We start from the raw sequence: 24,042 nt of genomic DNA on the forward strand, positions 1-24,042 counted from the left end.
GCAAAAACCACTATAAGCATTTGGCTGTTTGAAATCAATCACATAGCTGATTCAAGTAAGAATCGAACCTGAGACCATCCTTATAAGACTACAGAGCCACCGTTGGAATTATTTTACGTGTTTTAAAAACTAAACTGTACAAAATTGTTCTTTCGAAGGAAAATTTCTGGGAAGCTATCACAAACAAAATGTTCTATTTTTTGCAAGAAAAATAAACAAAAATCATAGTAAATGAAACCCGTAACCACAAACACATACATACAGAGGTGCAAATGGAAATGGAAAACTATCTGACGACAAGCTACGCGGCTAAGATATGATATAGCGATCTCATGTCGCACAAGAGTGACTTTATCCAAAATATCGGTTTTTCAATATGGTCATTTAAAGCTTTGCCCTTAGCAGTAATTCAGCTTCAAATGACAAAGTATAAAGTGGCACTAGTGTCATTATATGTCTTAGAATTATTTATCATTACAGATCTTTAAGAGGGCTCTCTCCGTCACTCGTTTCATACAATCGTAGTTCCAATTTCATTTGAATATTAAGCAACCAAAGTCCATGAAATTTTGCAGACATATTCTAGAAACTAATATCTATGTCTGTGGTTTTCCAGATTTCTGTTAAAATATTCGGTTTCAAAGTTACGCGGTCTTAAAAATTTTCATATAAATCTTTGAGCCCCTGTAATTTTAAAACTATATATTTTTAGAAAAATCTAAAATACACACACACAGACACAGATATTAGTTTCTAGAATATGTCTGCAAAGTTTCATGGACTTTGGTTGCTTAATATTCAAATGAAATTGGAACTACGATTGTATGAAACGAGTGACGGAGAGAGCCCTGTTAAAACGGGCCCGTGTCTTCCCGCACAATTACAGCTGGTGTTGCTGTAACTTAGAACTGCCGATTTCGGGTTAGTATCATTTTGTTTCCAATGTGCAATGCGATACAAAAAGCAAATTCCTTGCTGAAGGAAAGTGCCAATATAACGCTGTCTCGTTTCAAAAGTGTCTTAAGTTTGAGCAAAGTCAAAGTGCGCTCTATAGATCTCAGCCTAACACTTCAATGATACCTCCAAAATCATCACTAGACCCAGTGGTCTGTTATATTGACAGAAGGAAGGTTACGTATATCGCCTCCCCACTTTAGAAGTAAATCCGCGGTGCTTTTTGCCATCTGATGTGAACGGCACAGGTGTGGATTATTCCCGGAATAAATATGGCGGCAGTTGAAACGCAGGAAATGCAAATTAGTTGCGAGAGCTAGAGGCGACGGATAGAAACGTGATCCTGTAAAAAAACGAAGATCGCAAGGTTTTACTGAATGAGTGTTCTAGTTACCACAGATACTACTACTATGCAGCAAGGTTATATCGAACTAGGTTCTATTAGTACATTCATTCCAAAGCACTTCTTTCCATATCTACTTGTCCATCAATGCTAACTATCAGCGGACAAGTGTAAATTAAAAATTTAAAACACCCCCGACAAGTGAAGGTTACAAGTAACTAGATAAGAGCTGATAACTTTCAAACGGCTGAACCGATTTTCTTGGAGTATAGCTAAGAACACTCTCGATCAAGCCACCTTTCAAAAAAAAACTAAATTAAAATAGGTTCATTAGTTTAAGAGCTAGATGCCACAGACAGATACACAGATAGACACGTCAAACTTATAATACCCCTCTTTTTGGGTCGGGGGTTAAAAACCAGCATCAATAGTTATTATTAGAAATCGCAATCATTTTTTGTTGGCTGGTATTAATTGGCCGAACCGCCATTTCTTAATTTTTTTTTAATTCCTGAAGTATTGTACTACTGCGCTCGGACAGTAATCTGGAACTTTCGGTAAAATTTTAGCCATATTTCATAATGCCTAGGTAAATAGTTATTTTCAACCAATAGTGGAATTCATAGTTATTAATTACCATTTAAAAAATGTCCAAGAACGTTCTACAGAAAGAGAAAAAAACACTGACGGGTGAAAAGTATAAAAAAAAACAAAAAAATTAAACCTACTAAAAATCGCTGAACATACATAGGCGTGATTTGGACACCCCTTGACATAGGGTATTTAAAATTTTCTTAGACGTCACATCTTCGGCCACTCTGTATATTATTACACTAAATACTTTTGGCAATATACACATGTAAAAATTTGAACTATGTACATACATACATGAGATACTGCCCGGACTGATGGATGGACAGACGGACGGACACCGGAGGCTTAGTAGTTAGTAGTCCGGTTGGCTCCCTTTGGGTACCAAAACCTAAAAACGGTATTCTCGTAGAAACAATATGATGCAAGTTAAAAGAGAAAGATTAAAACATGACTGGTACAGTATCGCTCGCCCACGCTCCGAACGGGAACACAGAACACAAACAAAATGGGAATAAAAGCAAAAATAGCACAGGGACGGGCAGGACGAATTTATCGGGCCATTATGCCGCCATGTCATACCGAGGTGGCGGTAATAACGTCTCACAAATACGATAAATTTGTCCGTCTGTTTGTACGTTTTGTGATCTTACTAAGTTTTGTGGCATTTTAGCTATTCTCAGAACATATTTTCTTGTTTTAAAAAAATTGTGATAATTTTCAGTAGTCAAAAACAAAGATTTTTTAACATCATTATCATTATCAAGCCGGGGCCAGCAGGGAGAAGTGGCAAATGCTCGTGAGGCGTATAACATCCGCCCTCAAAGACGTTGCTTCGCCATGGCCACGACCGCTCTTCCAAGAGAGTTACGATAGCTACGGGTACATAGGTTTCTTGCAGTGACTTCCAGACGCCAGTTCATGCGCCGCCGCCCGCCTGAGTAAAGTCACGGCTGGAGAGAATATCGTGCGGGGCGCTGACGCGCAGTTCAGCTGCAGTTCAGTTCAAGTGCGTGGGCACCTTTAGTACAGAGGGTCCCTGCATGTCGTTTGATATCGTCTGGCCACTTAGTTTGGGGTATCCAGGGCATCGAGGTCGCCATGTTCTAGCTGTCTATGTCTATCTGTTTTTTGACCTATGTGCCCTTTCCAATGCCACTTCAAAAATAGGAGATTAAAAGTTTGAAGCCTATTATAGCCTTAATAGCCAAATCCCAAATACCTACTCAGATAAAATGTTCTTTGTACGAAATATGATTGTTAATTCTCATTTAAATAAGGATTTATTACAATAATTTCATTGTAATATTGAATTTCAAAATAAAATTTATTTATGCGATGCTAAAAATATATCACAGAACCTAGTTTGCGTAGGCGCTATTATGGTTTTTGATGAACAAAAATAAACTTTAAGGCTTTTGAATACAATTGAAAATGCATTAAGGTGAAACATGTCGGATTAAGTTACGTGTGTAATGCAGTTGTGAATAGCTCGCGATATTCTATGCAGCATAAGAGCTGGTGGATGATTGGTTCAGTGTGTAAATAATAAAATAATTCATGTTAAATATTGTATTTACTGTGATAGCCCAGTAGTTAAGATATCACGGGCACGCAGCTTTGACTTTACGGAGTTATGTGTGTTTAAGTAATTCAATATCACTTCCTTTAACGGAGAAGGAAAATATCGTGAAGAAACCTGCACGTGCACACTTGAGAGTTCTCCGCAATGCTCTCAAAGGTGTGTGAAGTACGACGGAACCCTCGATGAGCGAGTCTAACTCGCACTTGGCCGGTTTTTTACGCGTCAACTGTCCTGTCAAAAAAAAAACGATGAATTGAGAACCTCCTTCTTTTTTGAAATAGGTTAAAAATTACGATTCAGATACGGCTAATCGTACTCTAGACAAGATAGTTGACACATACACCAGATATTATGGCAATTCCTTTTTCAAAAAGGCATTATATTGCATTAGTCTGTATGTTGTTTAGATTTGTATAAAACCTTGAAACAAATGGCGCTTTGGCTCTTGGACTAGAAACGTGGTCAATACAACATTAAATGGCTATTGAAAACAAGATATGGGATTACATCTGTAAACTTTGCGGCAGATGACACTTTTTATCTTGCAGTTTATTTAAGGATTACAATATAAATTTATTGCATCTCATTTATTATTATTATGCAGATTTTATCATTGATAGTTCCATTGGTTCCATTGATAGTGTATTTATATCTTCTCATAATATCTTTTTAACCGACTTCAAAAAAAAGAGGAGGTTCTCAATTCGTCGGAATCTTTTTTTTAGTATCTAAGTAGCTACCTGTTTACAAAAGCAGCCATAGTTTTTGCCAGCCAAGGTTTCGTACCTCAAAGGAAAAACGGAACCCTTACACTCGTAGGATCACTTTGTTGTCTGTCTGTCTGTCAGCATGTCTGTCTATCCGTTTATCCGTCTGTCGTGTCTATCAAGAAAACCTATAGGGTACTTCCCGTCGACCTTGAAACTCGAAATTTGGCAGGTAGGTAGGTCTTAAATGGTAGGTAGGTCTTTAATGGTCTTTTGTGGTTACATCAAAAAAAAAAATGTGTGCATGAACAAATAGTGGTATTTTCAATTTTCAAAGTAAGACAACTATACCAAGTGGTATAGTATCATAATATGACCTGTACATTCTAAAACAGACAGTCGGAAAAATACCCAAGTACGGAACCCTCGGTGCGTGAGTCTGACTTGCACTTGGTCAGTTTCTTGATAGGGAAAGATTCAGGCTCTTTATCTCTCCCGTTATCTATTAGATTCTCAATAAACTGTGCCATCATTATAGCAATAAACGCATTACCCATGGCCATTAAGACGTAATCCGTTTCCATACATCGACGGGCGCTGCTGCGTTTGTTCATTGTACACTGATTCCTGCCTTTGTTGACTTCAATCCACTAGCTGGTAATGGGATGGCCGGATTCCGTTTACCCTTTATCTGTACGATGTCTCAATTGAACTATTTTACCTTATTTCTGATCACATTTGTTTATTAAGCAAACACTTCATTCAAGTTCAAGATTCAAGATTTTTTATTTGCAGAAACATTTTTTACAATGAAATCTTATTAAGTAGTACTACATATTGTCCAGTAGAAATGTTTCACCTTATGTAATCAGGCATGCAAAACTGTTCTTTGAATTCATTAAACTAAATTACATCATTAAATTAAATATCACATGTCAAATTCAGTGAGTGATCCAGAGGATCTTAGTCTTCGATTTTTTAATAATATTATATTATAGCCTATGGTTATTATATTATAACCTAACTCTTGGTTTGGCACAATAAATATTAGATGACATTTGTGCAAATACTTACTTTATGCACTGGACTTTCCTCTTTTAGTCTTACTTTACTGGCGGCAAGTGTCAGTGCTTACGATAATTATCATTTATAGTCTATGTAAGTATATCACTTGTAGAAACAGTGAAAAACATCGTGCGGAAACCTGCATGTCTGAGAGTTGTCTGAGTGTTTGAAGTTTGCCAATCCACACTTGATCAATGTGATAGACTAAGGCCTAAACCCTTTTCATCCTGAGAAGTGATCAGTGCCTATTATTGGGCTGGCGATGGATTTAATTTAAACCCATCGCCATCCACCAACTATCTATCTATCGCATAGCAGATGGTAAATTCTATAAAATTTTCGCACTTGTAGACAAGTTTCAGGTGTTTCAGCTATATTTCCTATGCAATCCTTTTGCATACTTTGGATTGCTATTTTAAGATTATTTGGTTAAACTTTTATGATATTAGCCCGAATGAACTATCTTCATTTATCTATCTTGATAAAATATGCTTCTCAGGTTAAAATAATGGCATAACTCGTACCGATACAATGTAAACGGTACAAATCCTACTTCCTACATGGATGACTTGCAACTCAGAGCCCCGTTTCCTGTGGTCAGTGCAAGTCAGCAAAGGGGTGAGATTAATTACGGCCATACTTAATACCTATTAGTGATCTTTTGTAGCTCTGTGAGTTAAGTGCGGGGGTGGTATGTGTGAATCATCAACCAAATGGATATGTAATAGGTTACTAAAACTTTATCTATACATATAATAAAATTGTAGAAAAGTGGTGTCTGTACAATGGAAATATATAAAAAAAAAGTAGCAGGGGTTGTTATTATATCGATGCCGAATCCGAAATTGTAATTAATTTTTTTTTGTCTGTTTGTCTGTGTGTTTGTGCACGCTAATATCAGAAACGGCTTATTCGATTTAGATACGGTTTTCACTAATATATTGTAGTAAGTTTCACTTAACATTTAGTGTTTATTTCATGTCAATCGGTTCATAAATAAAAAAGTTATGTCAATTTAAAGAATCACGGCGAACATTTTTAACGTACAGAGTACGTACTACACGCCTCGCGCCTGAGCGTCCGTGGCTATATAAAGCGCGCTGATTCCACGCGAACGAAGTCGCGGGCACAGCTAGTAGGTTACTAAAACTTTATCGTGAATATAAATCTAGGTAAATTATTTGTTCTGCTTATGTTTCTTTTATAATATTAACAGTTGATTTTCTTGGATTTAATCCGAGTCATTGTTTTTAATTAATGTGCAATTGTTTCTGCCTAATCGACTTCTAATATTCTTTATTAGATAAGTCGATTACTTAGAGGAAGACTTAAATACTTATAGCTAATATTTTATAGTCTTCTTCTAACTATAAGTGTAAAAGGAAAAGTTGACTGACTAACTAATCTACCAACGCAGAGCTCAAACTACTAGACGGGTCGGGCGGGGCATGCCGATAGCTAAGAGGTAGATTTTTGAAAAAATTTGACCTCTAAGGGGGTAAAATAGGGGTTGCTAGGTACATGTGCGTAGTAACGGGCATTAGCTAGTTTATAATATAACTAACTGCAAGTTCGTACAAATCTCGCTGTCCATTGAACAATTAAAGCGCCTCGCTCGCGGACCGCAATGTGATTACCGTCCGAGTCGCGTTATAAAGTAATCTAAGTGGACTTAGCTACACTGGTAATAGTGTTAGTGGTTTTTAGATATTAGGAATTCTGACAATATATCTATACCTACTAACATTATAAATGCGAAAATATGACTGTTATTCATTTACGTAGTCTCTTTAAAACAAGAGTGAGTAAGCAATTTCTAGGTAAACGTGTCCCATTTTAGGTCATATCACCACTTTCCATCAGGTATGATTCATGATTGTGGTCAAGCGGTTGATTATATATTGATTAAAAAATGTCAATATAATATTATGCTTTTTAATTTGCTTTTATGTTTGACATGGGAAGTAAATCCAACGTCATGTAAATCTAACAGAGCAGTGAAGGACATAGTCTAGATAATTGTAAAGAAACAATAGTGAGACAAGTGTAAATTAAAAATTTATAACACCCCCGACAAGTGAAGGTGACAGTAATAACTAAAAAAGAGCTGAAAACTTTCAAACGGCTTAACCGATTTTCTTGGATTATAGCTAAGAACACTCTAGATCAAGCCAGCTTACAAACAAAAAAAAACTAAATTAAAATCGGTTCATTAGTTTAGGAGCTACGATGCCACAGACAGATACACAGATACACACGTCAAACTTATAACACCCCTCTTTTTTGGTCGGGGGTTAAAAATGGTAAACAAAACTTCTTTTCATTACTTATATCGACTAATCTATTTGAATTTTCATGAAACAATAAAGGCAAGCAAGGTAAAATCGAGCGTCATGTAAATCTGGCTGGGCAGTGAAGTACAGTCAACAATTAAAGTGCTTTGCTCTAGTTCTATAATTGTGTTACCATCCCGAGTTGCGTTGGAAAGTAATCCGAGTGGACTTTACTCCATTGAAATAATAACACTCATTTATAAGTAATTTGAAGTCAAAACTGAACAAAAAAAATCTAAGGAGGAAAACTGACACTAGAGGCTTCTACTAGAGTGTCTAATTCTAAGAAAATATAAGGAATATGGTAAAGCAAGCTGTTAATAAGGTACTTACTCATATCGACTATTTTTGACGTGATAACGTCTTATAATTCGATAGAGCCGACTGCACGCACGAAAAAACATGACTCATGCGGCGTTACCTCGCTCTGAGGCGTTCCATGTAAGGCTAGAAGTGCAAGCGAGAGCGCGGAACGAGCGACAAAGAAGCACAATCGGCCTTTGTTGTCACGTTCAACTATCGTCAGTAAACCGACTTTACAGACAACCAATTTTTTCATGATACAATAAAAACAAGGTAAGTGAAACCCAGCGGAAATTTGTGCCCAGCATCATGTAAATCTAGCAGGGCAGTGAAGTACAGTCAACAATTAAAGTGCTTTGCTCTAGTTCCATAATTGTATTACCATCCCGAGTTGCGTTGGAAAGTAATCCGAGTGGACTTTACTTACTGAAACCTCAGTATCGTAATAAAATTTGTAAGTGATTAATTCAATTGCTAAACAATGTACTCGTAAGTACTATAGAGAAGTATAATGTATTCTATGAAAAAAAGTTAACCGGTAATAATTACAACAGAGTGACTTTTTCTGAGCGGTAATATTCTAGTGAAAAATTACGTTATTACCCTGTTTCAGGGATCGGGGGTTTGATTTCCAGCACTTACCTATCTCTAACTTCTCAGAGTTATGTGTCTAAACTTGCTTTAACCGTGAAGAAAGCTATCTTTATGCCTGAGAGTTCTCCATTATGATCTCAAAGATGTGTGAAGTATGTCAATCTTGCTAGCATGTTGGTTATGGCTCATTCTTCTTATTCTGAGAAGAGACCCGTGATTGATAATGAACCGACAAGGGGTTAAAGATGATGATGGTGATGATTTATTTCTAAAATTTAATCATAGAAAGCAGTGACAAAAAGTATACCTACTTACCCACTATAAATAAATTTGAATGTACATTTTAAAAAACACTAAATAATTTTTACATAAGTAGGTACTTATAAAAAATGATTTTAAAACATGCTAATTTTACCGTACCTACTTAAAAATATTTTTTGTTTAATAATGACTTTTCTGTTGGTAATATAGCAATGAATATAAATTATACTATATTTTACTCAATATTATGAAATATATTCGTATAATATGTAGTCGTAAACTTTTAAACTGTCCAAGTGTAAATTGGATTCAAAAAATATGATATGCATTTGAATAAAAAACACGAAATAAACCATATATATATAATAAATCGATGCCTATTGAAAAATAAAATGAAATGTACCATAGATAAACGTTCATAGTTGTTGACATAAGAGCCTCTAGATCAAGTTTTAAACTTATGCCCTTATTCATTCAGCCGGATATTTTAATCCGTTTCTATTTACGAGTTTGAAAAAAGCAATAAACAAACAGATAAACATTCACAAAGTAACTCGATAGCTCTATTTCGAGCGTGACTGGTGGTCGATTTGGACGGATATGGCTAAAGGCTTGTTCACATGTAGCCAGTGCGCGACTTAGCTGATGCACTCAGTACTTATAAGTGGTACTTTTCGGTTTTGTCACCTTTTCACCTTTTTAGTTTTTACCGCCATACCGCAAAACGTTGGGCCAGTTTCCATCCTTTTGTTGTCGATATTCCGAAACATTTTGCGTCATCACTAACATATAAATACCTGGCTGAGTTTGTTGTGGACTCTTCTCAGACTTGGGCGCGTTTGGAACCCCGTAATCAACACTACATCATTGTTTGACAATCAGAAAGTGTACAATAGTACTTAATTTAAATAAATGACTTTGGCTTTGACTTTGACTTTGAAAAGATAAGAACTAGGTACTTTTACCATAGATATAAGTATTTTACTCTCAGCTCATCAAAGATAAATCATTAAAATGAAATAGTCTCAATTCAAAACGAGTCAAATATCTTACAAAGTAATACCTTTTGTCCTGCCTACACTGAAAAGGGCTTGAATAAATAATACCTCCAACTTCTATACGTGGTTAATTATTCGACCCCGTCGATATCTTAGTGGTATTTGAGTGGTCCGGTAATAAGAGCGTAGGCGTCAAGACACAGTGTGCGGTCTTTATACCGGCCAACCGAGAAATTGGCCTTACAACCAATCAAAATTAAACTTTAGTACTGCAAACATAAGATTGAAAATTCAAAACCACCCGAAAAGTTGTCACTGCAGAAATTCAACTGAAATCGCTGAACTAAATTTCAACTTTGGTAGGTTTCAATTAAAGTTTAGTTTTGCTTGTTAGTGTTTGATTTACACTATTAAAATAATGAGGACTCATAAGGGTATCCCAGTAATTTCTCATGTGTTTCGTCCTTTATTTATTGTGTAGCAAATAAGGCTACTGTTCTCATTGTTGAGTTCTGAGACGCTCAGAGATGAAGTTTGCTCCTTTACTGTGCTAACCTTAGTACGAGTTTACATATAGAAAACATTATTAGCTTTCGAGTATACGCTATAGTGTTAAAGTAAAATTGACCTTAACTGCCTTTGTTTAAAGCTCATGTTGATTCATGTTAATATAAACAGTCAGTGCCGAGTGAGAAATAAATATTGATAGAATTTTTTAATAAAACGATTTTAGTAAAACATTAGGAGTTTAAAATCATTTATTTAAAAGTGAGTAAACTGTACACTTTTTGAATGTCAATAATTTATTTATTAATAATAAATAATTATTGACAACATATTTGTCGGATCGAGCCGAGGATTGTTTAAGAATTGATGAAGGCAGGCGAAGAACCTTAGGGTCTGCTTCGATTACTAGGCGATCTTCAGACGTGTTAAGAACAATACTTCCGTTTACTGCATGTCACAACTACCAGCGTAACTAGGTAAACCTAACCTAACCTACCTAGACCGGCTCCTCCACCCCTTACACCGGTCCCAAACCAACCATCTAACCTAACCACCACAATAACAACTCGTTTAACCAACAGTACCACTTTAGGTAACCACTACTCTAAAACCTACAGTACGACAGACTATTCCTACTGAGAAGTGTCCTCGGCAACAACCGGACGAATAATGCCTCGCTACGCACAGCGTGTCTGATTTTATAGTCCAACGACGATAGTGGGGAGATGACGTAATGCTCAGTGAGCAAAGTGTTGACAGCTAAAAGTCGGTACCGCCGACACGGCCATTCTGACCTGCGTACGCCCTCGTACGCTAAATGTCACAAATCATGTGAGGACAAAACCATAACCACAAAATCATTATACCGCTCGTCCATCCTGACTAGCAGTTAACTGTCAATGAACATCTTTCTCATTCTAAACCTGGACATCAATGTCCCCTCAACCACTAAACCTCCGTAAACCAGAAACATTACAATAATTAACGTACAATGTTATTGGTTATGATTCTGACCATCACGGCTTTTTCTAGGTCTCTTTGGCTTGACTAATTAATTCATCACATCTCAACACTTAGGAAGTTGACACAACCAACCTAGGTTAAGAAATCACTTTCAACTGATCATCTGTCTAAAAAATAGGCTAACACTGCGAGAAGAACCAAAACCTAATTACAAGAACTCATCTACTGACATGTCGCGACGCGAAAGTTAGTTGAACCGATTCTAAACTACAGTTCATATGATTAGAGCGCAATTGCTATTGCAACTCTTAATCAATCATGATCTAAACATTATTAAAAACGAATTTACCACTGGTTCGGAATGCCACAACCTAGCGAGAAGAACCAGCAAGAAACTCGGTGGCGTCTAACTGAGTAATTAATTTCTTGGCATCTAACTGAACTTAAAAACAAAATTTTTTTTTTTTTTTTTGGTTGTTGTTAAGGGTATGTGGTTAACTGTAACTGTGCGGTGTCTATGACAGTAAAACTCTTTTAACATCGTCGCGTCACGGCCATTCTGACGCGCGACCGTCCTCGGGAGCTAGCTGGTGACCGGTCCGTCCCCACCGTCCCTGATTCATGGATTGTCCGATATTGCTCGTGCGCGTTCGTGCTCGCCTTCGTAAATCAGCGCCGACATGGCCATTCTGACCACAGGTCGCCCTCGACCTGCCAAAGAAAAAAAAAAGAACACAGTATCGTTGTACGAAACAGATTACGCACGGAAGCCCTCATCCTCGTTGGACACGACTAATAGTGAAAGTAAGGAGGCCCCTGTCCTCAACTTACGTCACAAAACACAAAAGTAAGGAGGCCTCTGTCCTCAACTTACGTCACAAAACACAAAAGTAAGGAGGCCCCTGTCCTCAACTTACGACACAAAACACAGAAGTAAGGAGGCCCCTGTCCTCAACTTACAAAACACAGAAGTAAGGAGGCCCCTGTCCTCAACTTACGTCACACACACAAACGTCACAAAACACAGAAGTAAGGAGGCCCCTGTCCTCAACTTACAAAACACAGAAGTAAGGAGGCCCCTGTCCTCAACTTACAAAACACAGAAGTAAGGAGGCCCCTGTCCTCAACTTACGTCACACACACAAAGCGGCAATATTAAGATTTTGAAAAAGTGCAGATTACCTGTAGCTTTCACCTCCTGGACTTGAATCAGATGTCCTTGTCTTTGTCACCATTAACCACTCGTTTCCAGATATTCCAAGCTTTGGTAATTGATTCACGTATCTCCAAGAGTTTTGGCTCGACCTTGCAACAAGCCAGCTATTTTCTTCGATGTGGTTAGGTGGAGCTGAAGAGGCTCCACGGTTCATCCCGCTTCTGATGTCGGATCGAGCCGAGGATTGTTTAAGAATTGATGAAGGCAGGCGAAGAACCTTAGGGTCTGCTTCGATTACTAGGCGATCTTCAGACGTGTTAAGAACAATACTTCCGTTTACTGCATGTCACAACTACCAGCGTAACTAGGTAAACCTAACCTAACCTACCTAGACCGGCTCCTCCACCCCTTACACCGGTCCCAAACCAACCATCTAACCTAACCACCACAATAACAACTCGTTTAACCAACAGTACCACTTTAGGTAACCACTACTCTAAAACCTACAGTACGACAGACTATTCCTACTGAGAAGTGTCCTCGGCAACAACCGGACGAATAATGCCTCGCTACGCACAGCGTGTCTGATTTTATAGTCCAACGACGATAGTGGGGAGATGACGTAATGCTCAGTGAGCAAAGTGTTGACAGCTAAAAGTCGGTACCGCCGACATATTTAATAGTTATTTATGAGGGTTCTAAACGCGTTCTAGCCTTAGAAGAAGTCCAGAACATATACCTACAGCCGAGTATTTTTTTACTACCACCATCACAAAATCCATACTTCCATACTAATAATATTTATATTAGCATTTAAGTATGGCTATTAATAGATATAAATGAAAAAGTGTGTAATCTGTCTATCTCATGTGAACTAATTAGAACAATCAGAGCTAGAAGAGCAACTCATTCTTATGCTTTCTAGTCATCTAAGTAACCATTAAAAAGTCCATTTCATTCTGACGTCAGTATTTCGATGCTCGAAATCTATCAATGTTGGCGAGATATGGAACACTTGTACTAAGTGTACCTACTGTTATAAAGCGTTTACGCTTGACAAAGGTTTATTTGAATTACTCCAGCACCGAAATGTGATTGTTCCTTTAGAGTAGAGTTTTGTAGTTTCCCTCCCGAGTAGTTTGAAACTCTTATAGATTGTTGTCTGTTGGAACTTTTATCAAATAGCAAAAATAGTAGTGTTGGTATGTATGTCTTTTTCAAAGATTATTTACTGGTATACTTACCTACGTTATTTGTATGAAAAACCGGTCAAGTGCGAGTCAAACTCGAGTACAAAGTGTTCCGTGCAATGTAAATTCTTCTCCTTTTTTACTTAATATTATAAATGTGAAAGTGTGTTTGTTTGTATGTCCTTTCTTCACAACCTAACTAGGCAACCAATCGAATGATTTTTGGCATAGAGATAGTTGAAAGGACGTAGAGTAACATAGGCTACTTTTTATCTCGGAAAATCAAAAAGTTCCCATCTTATCTAAATCCACGCGGACGAAGTTACGGGCATCAGCTAGTAGGTAGACTGAGTGGCTGTTTGACTGACTGATTGACCGATTTATCAAAGCACAGCTGAAATAAACGACTGAACTGAAAGGCATGCAGATAGCTTAATTATTATGACGTAGATATCAGCTAAGAAAGGATTTTTAAAAATTCAAGTCAGGGGTAAAATATAGGTTGTAACTTGTAAGCTACGTGTAAAGGAAGATTATATTTAATTTAAGTCGAAATAACATTAAAAATAAGTAACAAAAAAGCTCATTTCAATAACAAAATTATGAATGCTGATAAACGTGAAAAGGGAGCGGAATCGACGAGCCTTTTAATTCCAAATTATTTCATAAAGATGAAATAGGAGCCGTGAAATTGGACGGGTCCAAACAAATAGTCCAAGAGCTGTTGCTGTACAGTAGCTGTGAATAGTGAAGGAATTTTACAGATTTTTATACCCGTACTCTAAGTCTAAATAATAGTAATAATAGAAGTATGAATGAATGAATCACACTAATATTATAAAGGTGAAAGTTTGTGTGTATGTTTGTTTGCAAAAGCCACGGAATTGATTTGGCTGAAATTCAGAATGGAGATAGATAATATCCTGGATTAGCACATAGGCTACCTTTTATCGTGGAAAATCAAAGAGTTTCCACGGGATTTCTAAAAAACTAAATCCACGCGGACGAATTCGCGGGCATCAGCTAGTAATTATATACTTTTATTGTACACCACAAAATTAATACAGAAAAATACACACGAAGCAAAACAAAATATAGGAAGGGCCTATGAATAATCTTGTGGCATAATAATAAGTAATGTACTGTGGTAACGTGTCTACGATCATTTTTTATTTTTCAGCTGCCATTTTGGTTTCATAAAAATAAAACCTTGCCTCTAACCTGTGTTATAACCATCGCACGGTAAACAAATCGATAGAGGTTGAATTGGTTTTTAATCAACTTATTATTTAGGTGATTTAATAATCTCACATGCACAGATAGCTGTGAAAACATAATCTTGTCTTTTCTGCCATGCTGCCGGGTAAAAATATAGTGCTCGATTATGGTAAAATAACAGCTACAGTGTGACTATCGCATTAATCATCTCTGACTGGCCAACGGTCGACACTCGCTCACTATTGGCTATAATGCCTTGTTATGAATTCAATCAATCAAAACAATTGCGATTGTAATAATGATTGATGCAAGTTTTCCGGAATCGAACACACTATAAACAGTATAAACTATTCGGGCGTACCGTTCACCAGCTCTTAGCTTATAAGCCTTCTCAGGTTATCGCGTAGATCTGACGAGTCGTAATTCTAACAAGAGGCGGGCGATCTAAAAACCACAAATATTCAAAAAAAGTCGTATCAATTACTTACGGTGTTTTATAACTCAGTTAAGGGAAAGTGTATTCAAGATTTTTACTGTTTTAATTTCGCCGTAATTAACTCTTAGTTGCAGGGTAAGAGGGGCACAGCAGTAGGTACGATACTCTCTCTCTGTGTAGTATTCTTCATTGCTGAGGGTCGTAATACCTTACTACTAATCACATTTAGTAGAAGTTCTCATGAAATAATAGGAAATAAGGGAGATTATAGATTTCGCTGAACCAATGCTAAGCTACAGCTATCATACAGAATTTTTAAGGACAGAATTCAATGAGTTTCTCAAAATTTAGCTGTTATTTAAATATAGCTTGTAAATTAAAAGTAGTGAAGCCATAATAATTGCGGAAAAATCTACATTATAATATTTATCATTAATATTAATAAAACTGTACCGCAACTGACTGTCATACAATGCACAGTCTAAACTAGTAGGAAGAAATATTATAATTTATCGTCTTAGGAAAAATTCCAACGGAATATTTGAAAACATATGCGAATGAAGTCACGAGAAAAAGCATAAAAAGTTTACAAATTCATAGCCAACTATACTTATACACATTTTGCACATTAAATTGTGAGATGACTGGTCCTTAACAAAATTTGACTTAGGTTTATTGTAACTCAATCTACCACAAGCCAAACATGGGTCCCACTTCTCACGGACCGTCTTACCTACGTACTATGTTGTATGTCACATAGTATAACAAATATTAGTTCAAGATACGAGTACATTGTCCGATGTGATTAAGTCTGAGGTAGCACAATGATTGTTCCACTTCCACCATTTAACAGATCATGATGAGTTTTGGTTGTAGATTCATTTGAGTGTAATGAAGTGCACCAAAATATCTAACTAACTGACCCGCCCTGGCTATACTCCAGTGAAATTTTCGAAAATAGGTGAGGAAGTAATTTCCAAAAATTCTGTCACGTACGTACCTACCTACTTAAGTAAAAAAAAAATGTCACGCCGTTCTTGGCAGAATATGAGAATAAAATAAACACTTCTTATTCTTATTCTTATTCTTATTCTTATTCTTATTCTTAAAGTTGATTTCAGACCTATGTAAATAATAATGTTAAGTATGTTGCATGTACCATAATATTCTTGAAAAATAAATGATTTTGAATATAGTTATGTTTACCTGCTATTTTGTCTGAAAATTCAAATGCCAATGTTCATAGATATAAGTTGCAATTATGACGTAAAAAATATTATCCCGCTGAAATTACTCTATTTTTAGTTAAAAAATTGAAAAATATTTTGTCGTTTGCGCCTTATGACGGCATTAATCGCCTTCCGTACACAGCGTTACGTAAATAAAATTAATTATGTTAAAATAAATAAAAATCATGATTTTTATAAATCTCTTTAATAGTAAATTCTAGCCCCATAAACTACGCTAAACAAAACATCACATAATTTTATTAGTAGGTACAGTCTAAGACTCTATTGGTAAATTGGGTTGGATTCCATCTTGACCCAATTTATGACGCAGTAGAGTCTGGCATTTACTACTACTAACATACAAGTTACAGCCCAAAAAATATATATTCCGATCGATTGGAAAAGCGCATGTCGTAAAAGCGAATGCGAGGGTTAATCTCATTACTTTATGGCGATGGCGGGAATTTATGGCGGTACGGAAGAGCCGCGGGCGATATTTCACTAAGTTCCGATAATTTCGCTGGATCTTTGATAGACCTTTTATTAACCCCCGACCAAAAAAGAGGGGTGTTATAAGTTTGACGTGTGTATCTGTGTATCTTTCTGTGGCATCGTAGCTCCTAAACATATGAACCGATTTTAATTTAGTTTTTTTAAGGTGGCTTAATCGAGAGTGTTCTTAGCTGTAATACAAGAAAATCGGTTCAGCCGTTTGAAAGTTATCAGCTCTTTTCTCGTTACTGTAACCTTCACTTGTCGGGGGTGTTATAAATTTTTAATTTACACTTGTTTAGCTAGAATATTCTTTTACTCATCTCGTTGAGGAGAAATTATTTGCCAATTAGTGTTGTCCTAGCCTAATGGTCAAAATATGTCGGTGACCTATTAAGGGAGTTCGATTCCGGGCCACTAACTTTTCAGAGTTCTAAGAAATTGAATATCATTTTTGCTTTAACGGTGACGGAAAATATCGTGAGGAAACCTTCATGCCTGAGTGTTCTCCATAATATACTCAAAGGTGTGTGAAGTCTGCCAATTTGCACTTGTTTCTTTCTCACTCTGAGAGGAGATCCGTGCTCTGTAGTGAGCCGGCGATAGATTGATGATGATAGCCATAGCAAAAATCACTTGGATTCATTGCTTCGTTGCGGCGTGATTAAAGGCCAAACCAACAAACAAACACCTTTCGCATTTATATTACGGGTAGCGATATGGATAGTGATTCCTGCATATAATTTTTCAGCCAAGTGAAATTCACCATTGCAAATAAGTAACCATAAACAACAATTACATTTCCTCCAACAACAAATCATTTGGTTGGTCTCGGAAACAGTGGATTATCACTTATTCGTATTCCGAATGCGTGTACAGATGTTAATCACCTCCCCGCGAGCTCCGGAACTGAGTTTCAGTGCAATAAAAACTGTCACTACATTTATTTATGGAGTCATAAAATAGATGGGAACAGAAATGAAATAAGGCACCTTTACTGTATAGCGTTTGATCTGGTTTGTTCTAAAGTGGAAAGTTAACTCTTTTCTTATGTTCTTGTATTGATATAATATATACTAACTATTTTATTATCTGAATGTACATATGAAAGGAAAAACTGACTAACTGACTGCTCTCTGAACACATAGCTCAAACTACTGGACAGATCGAGCTGGAAGGCATGCAGATAGCTATTATGACATAGACATCTGCAAAGAAAGGGTGTCGTAGATGTGATTCACCTGGGCTGATTCACCTAGGTGAATCAAGTAAGTATAGTGATTACTAAACTTGAACACCCTTTAATGTTTGAGAACAATTACTTGAGAGTTTTTAAGAAAACAGGTCAAGTGCGAGTCTGACTAGCACACGAAGGGTTCCCTACCATAATATTTAAACACTATTATGTGCAACACTGACAGTTAATGACGGACAGCGCCATCTATATGAGATTTAGTATTTAGTTTATTACTATATTTATTTGATAACCCTTTAGAGGGTGTAATAGTGGTTTGAAATTTACGTATAGTCCACGCGGTCAAAATCGCGGGCATAAGCCAGTATTGTATAAAATATTAAAATATGTCACATGTTTTGTCACCCCCAACTGTAAAGAAATCATAAAGCGCAATATGTCTCCGGGCGGGCGGTGCAGGCGGGCGGGGGCGGGCGGCGCAGGCGGGCGGTATGTAAAATTGCACAACGCCATGCGTGCAATTCTTATCCGCATCTGGGTTGAAACAACACGTGGCGCCTGGGGACAGCGCAGACGGGCGTTTTATAAACGCTGTACGTATAATTAATAACTTTAATTTTCAACATGGACAAAAATATTGTCAATTTGAAAGTTTTGATTTATATTGCTACTAGTTGATGCTAATGCCCTCGTCTGCATAAGTTTTGGTTTTTAAAAAAACTGTGGGAATGTTGAAGTAGCCTATACCGAGTTGCAAGCTATCTCTAGACCAAAAAATGATGCCTTATTCTTACCGTCCGTCATGCAATCACACTGTGTTTACCAAAGCATACGGCGGCGGCGCAGTCTTTGATTTCTATTATTTATTATAATTAAATGTAGAACCGTCGCGTCCGTTATACAGCTTTAATATTAATACTTTTCAGGAACTGGTGGCGGAAAAACTTACTTTATCTTGTCAAACATTGCATTTTACTGATTTATTTTCATACTGTTTCACCTGCGTGGATTTAGATTTTTTTTTTAATTTTCGCGGTAACTCTTTGCTAATAATGCTCGTGACTTGGTCTCCATCTTCTCCTGACAGAATCTGTCTGTCCATCTGTCGTGTCTGTCAAGAAAACCGATAGGGTGCTTCCGTTGACCTAGAATCATGTTTGGCAGGTAGATAGCTGTTGTAGCACAAGTAGGTAAAGGAAAAAATCCAAAAACCGTGAATTTGTGGTTACATCATTAAAAAAAATTAAAATGAGCTTCAATTTACAAAGTAAGATAACTATACCAAGTGGGGTGTCATATAAAAGGGCTTTGCATTCTAAAACAGATTTTTGTCGGAAAAAATACTCGAGTACGGAAACCTCGATGCGCGACTCTGACTCGCACTTGGCCGGTTTTTTTTGTAAATTCTAACCGCTCGTCTGCATAAACAGTGTGTTTACCAAAGCGTACGACGGCGCAGTCTTTAATTAAATGTAAAACTTTAGCGTGACGTACCTACCGTCTGCTGCACAACAATTCTGCCGGAACTGGTGGCGCAAAAACTTACTCAGTCTTGCAGACTATTGCATCTTACTGGTTTGATTTATATTTTCATACTAACTGATGCCCGCAACATCGCCCGCAAGGATTTAGGTTTATGAATACGACGTAGTCAAAAAATTAAAAATAAGATTGCACTGCCAAAAAACGAACTACTAAAAGTAAAAAAATCACATTTGAATATAGCGGCTTTTTGACGAATTTTCTTAGTCAATGTCACTCGGGTTATTCTGAAGGTTGTAAAGAATTCTAACAATAACCCAGACGTTAAATCAGCTCAGGCACTTAGAAGTTATAGTAGAATTAAGAAACTCACACATACATCCACAGACATGAACCCTGAAAACATTACACCCCGTTTTTGGGCCGTCGCGTCTCGTGTAAAATTCCGTAGGACCTCTTTTGATGATGATGATATCTGTGACTCGGTCTATGTAGATTTAGGTTTTTGAAAAATCCCGTGGTACTCTTTGACTTTTCGAGATAAAATTAATAATTTAGCCTAGCCTTTGTCCGTTTACGGGATTCAAACTATCTCTGTACCAAACATTCAAATTGACCGGATGGACCATAAACAGGTTACAGAGAGACAAATTTTTACCTTTATAATATGGGGAAATAGTATGGATGGAAGTATGGATATTATGAATAGATATATTATCTCTCTTTTTTGTATATATTCGTGTTAAGTTACCCCTGGACTACTACTTCACCTTGTAGTAAGCGATGATCCAGTCTAAATCTGAGGTGAAGGAGTATAAATCCACTAATCATTTTCCACGCAGTATTGTCTAATTATTGGCTCTTGATTCCCATAGCACAGAGAATCCTAGGCCAGAAGTGTTACTACCCAGGTTTACTTAGGATTTACCTTGTAAATGATTATCATATAAAGATAAAGATCGTACCTAAGTATAATAACATCATAATTATCGACACGAAATATTACCCCTGCTTTACAAAAGTTACTAAGTTGCAAACTTACTTTACTTATTATTAAAAGTAAGAAAGTCAGTGGCCAACCGAGTTACCATTTTATTATTAACAATACAAAAGCGGTAGGTAATTACGTTAGTTTCAACCTAACAACTCGGCTACTTTTACTTAGTTTACCATTGTTCGGGAAAATTTGCGAGTAAAATTATTTTATCAGACGCGAGCGCCGAAATGTACTAAGCTTCAAAAATCTTTCGCAACTTACAGGCGAATTTAAACTAATTGAAAAAGTTTTCTAATTATAGGCTTAGGGGATACTTGGGAGTAAATCGCCTTAAGGGTAAACAACACCTCGGGAATTCGCACGAAGGTGTTTACAGGCTTAAACAAGGAGAGACAAGCGTTTGACGTTTTTTACACGGGATGTTGTTAATATTACTATAAAACTTAAAGCTAGCCTTTTCTAATAATTACTGTACTTATCATGCCCGCGTGGAATGGTGCCAAAAATACTGGCTGCAATTCCGCGTTGGACTGCCAAGCTAATCCTTTTCGCAAAAATATTTGGCAAATAGGTAGGTCTTATAGCACAAGTAAAGAAAGAAATTCTAAAACTATGAATTTATGGTTACATATAAAAAAAATTGTGTTCATGATCGATTAATTAGGTAATTAGTATTTTCAATTTTCAAAGTAAGATAACTATACCAAGTGGGGTATCATATGAAAGGGCTTTACCTGTAAATTTTAAAACAGATTTTTATTTATTTTTATGCATAGTGATTTTTGATTTATCGTGCAAAATGTTGGAAAAATACCCGAGTACGGTACCCTCGGTGCTTGAGTCTGACTCGCACTTGGCCGGTTTTTGGTATGATTATTTTAATTTATGCCCCCCTAAGTGTATGGAAAATTTGATGATGTCTAAACATTATACTTGAATTTGGATAATGGTTTGACATTATCATATAATTTATTCTGAAGTTTAGCAAAACGATGATTGCACTTTAGGCGCCCTTCACAATAGCGTAGTTTGCATCCAAATCGCAGTATTAAAGTATAAAATTTACATCTACCATCGATGCAAAAACTTTGGAAATTAACTTTAAGGGTATTTTTGTAGCACCCTTTATTAAAGTTTTTTTCGATAAAATTTTATTTTATTAGTTAAACTCAACTTACCACACCTATTATGGGTAAACTATTACAATAAAGATTTAAAATATTTTTATTGCTTGCTTTTTCAAAGTTTTCTTTTGTAAATTATACGATAAATAGATTTTTTTTTTCATTTTAGTTGGTAGCTGCGCTAAAGTGATATAAATAAAAATAATTAAGATTCGCTTTAACTTTCTCCATTTTTTATGATCAAAGAAAAGATAAAGTATTATTTTTAGAAAAAGGTTCGTCGTCTATAAGAATTTTATATATTTTGAGTGAAAATTGTAATATTACTCTTTGAGGAAAGTACGTTATTACATACTGATTCAATGCTGATAAATTATTATTACCCAGGATAGATACATCTATGATAGCCTAGTGGTTAAGATGTCCGTTTCCTAATCGGAGGTCAGAGGTTCGATCCCGGGCAAGCACCATTAAATTTTCGTAGTTATGTGCGTTTTAAATAATTAAAATATCACGTCTTGCTTTAACGGTGAAGGAAAACATCGTGAGGAAACCTGCATGGCTGATAGTTCTCCATAATGTTCTCAAAGGTGTGTAAAGTTTGCCAATCCGCACTTAGCCAGCGTGGTCGACTAAGGCCAAAACCCTTCTTACTCTGAGAGGGAACCCGTGCTCTGTAGTGAGCCGGCAATGGGTTGATCAGACTACCGAGTATAATAGGTAATTGTCTAATCACAATGAGATAGGATATGAAATGCCCTTCCGGTATCAGTTTTCCCTCCCGCTTTTAATATGGGTACCTTCAAGTCAAGAGTGAAAAGGCAACTTCTAGGCAAGCGCGCTCCATCTTAGGCTGCATCATCACTTGCTAGCAGGTCTCATTGCAGCCAAGCGCTTGTCTTTATAATTAAAAAAAAAGATTTCGTCAGCGTGATTTAGACTTAAATTTTTTAAACCCCCGCGGAATCCTGGTGCAATCTATCTCAACAGACAGACAACGTATTGTGTCCATATTAATAATATCAGTGTGGATATGAATTAAAAATTTTAATGTTAAAATGAGTTTAGAAATAATTTTATGCCCGTTTCTAATGTGCTCACTTTCGCCTCGACAAATCCCCATCCAAATGGAGGTGTTACTGACCCTCGGGCAAAGTTCATACCTTCTCATCTGTACGGGTATGAAGTCAAAATAAAACGACCCTTCATTTCTTTAATTTTAAAATAATTACTCAAAAAGGTTTTTTATTCATTTCACTAACAATTTTCAGCATAACTAGTAACAACATTGTATTTTATTACTAACCTAATGAGCGAGATAAATGCTTTTTATCTTTTATTTACAAGACTCTTCGACCTGGGTCCTAGATCATGTAGTGGTATCTGGGACCAAAGACAGAATCTACCAGTTCCTTTGCCATTGCCAGTGCCACTGCCAAGCACGAATGTTATTACGACAAGGTTTTCTCCCACCCTTTCTCGCGACGTTTGCAACGCTTCGTCGCAAACCTCATTAGGAAACGCTGTCGCATTATTGTGTGTACTTGGGCTTCAAATTTTCATCGTCAACATCGTGAAATTTGGCTATGTCTAGCACGCTGACCAAGTGCGGATTGGCAGACTTCACACACCTTTGAGAACATTGTGAAAAACTCTCAGGCATGCAGGTTTCAGTGACAACCTTAGATTTAATGAAAAACCGCAAGTTCTACAGGTGTTAAATCCTTTGTTTAGTTATCAGTGATAAAACAGCAACAAAATGCTGCATAATATAGCATGCATGTAAACGACTTTTGATTAAGAGGGCTCTCTCCGTCACTCGTTTCATACAATCGTAGTTCCAATTTCATTTGAATATTAAGCAACCAAAGTCCATGAAATATTGCAGACATATTCTGGAAACTAATATCTATGTCTGTGGTTTTCCAGATTTCTATTAAAATATTCTGTTTCAAAGTTACGCGGTCTTAAAAATTTTCATACAAATCTTTGAGCGCCTGTAATTTTAAAACTACATATTTTTAGAAAAATCTAAAACACTACAGACACAGATATTAGTTTCTAAAATATGTGTGCAAAATTTCATGGACTTTGGTTGCTTAATATTCAAATGAAATTGGAACTACGATTGTATGAAACGAGTGACGGACAGAGCCCTGTTAACACAGTTTTATAGAGGTTTTGGCATTGTCCTGTCCATAGATGGTAATAATTATCTAAGGCGACGGCTTTTTCGTAACTTCGAGGTAATAATATGACAGGGTCTTTCGACACGGTCATGCTTTTGGACGATTTATTATCGTACACCAACAATCACAC

General features: G+C 36.6%; 1 protein-coding gene and 2 long non-coding RNA genes across 3 annotated transcripts in view; 2 read left to right on the plus strand and 1 right to left on the minus strand.

Moving 5' to 3' along the window:
• The window catches only part of LOC123865889 (teneurin-m), a 614,472-nt gene that overhangs the window by 88,727 nt on the left and 501,703 nt on the right, over positions 1-24,042 (plus strand). The window lies entirely within an intron of this gene.
• On the minus strand, positions 10,234-23,920 carry LOC123865919. Its single transcript, XR_006796071.1, has 3 exons — positions 23,888-23,920; positions 23,402-23,531; positions 10,234-10,246 (listed from the first exon to the last, which is right to left on the minus strand). It is a non-coding gene; the product is annotated as an uncharacterized LOC123865919 (long non-coding RNA).
• LOC123865918 lies at positions 19,262-23,518 on the plus strand. Its single transcript, XR_006796070.1, has 3 exons — positions 19,262-19,275; positions 22,136-22,137; positions 23,398-23,518. It is a non-coding gene; the product is annotated as an uncharacterized LOC123865918 (long non-coding RNA).

The sequence above is a fragment of the Maniola jurtina genome, chromosome 6 (assembly GCF_905333055.1).
Source record: "Maniola jurtina chromosome 6, ilManJurt1.1, whole genome shotgun sequence".
Classification (NCBI taxonomy): domain Eukaryota; kingdom Metazoa; phylum Arthropoda; class Insecta; order Lepidoptera; family Nymphalidae; genus Maniola; species Maniola jurtina.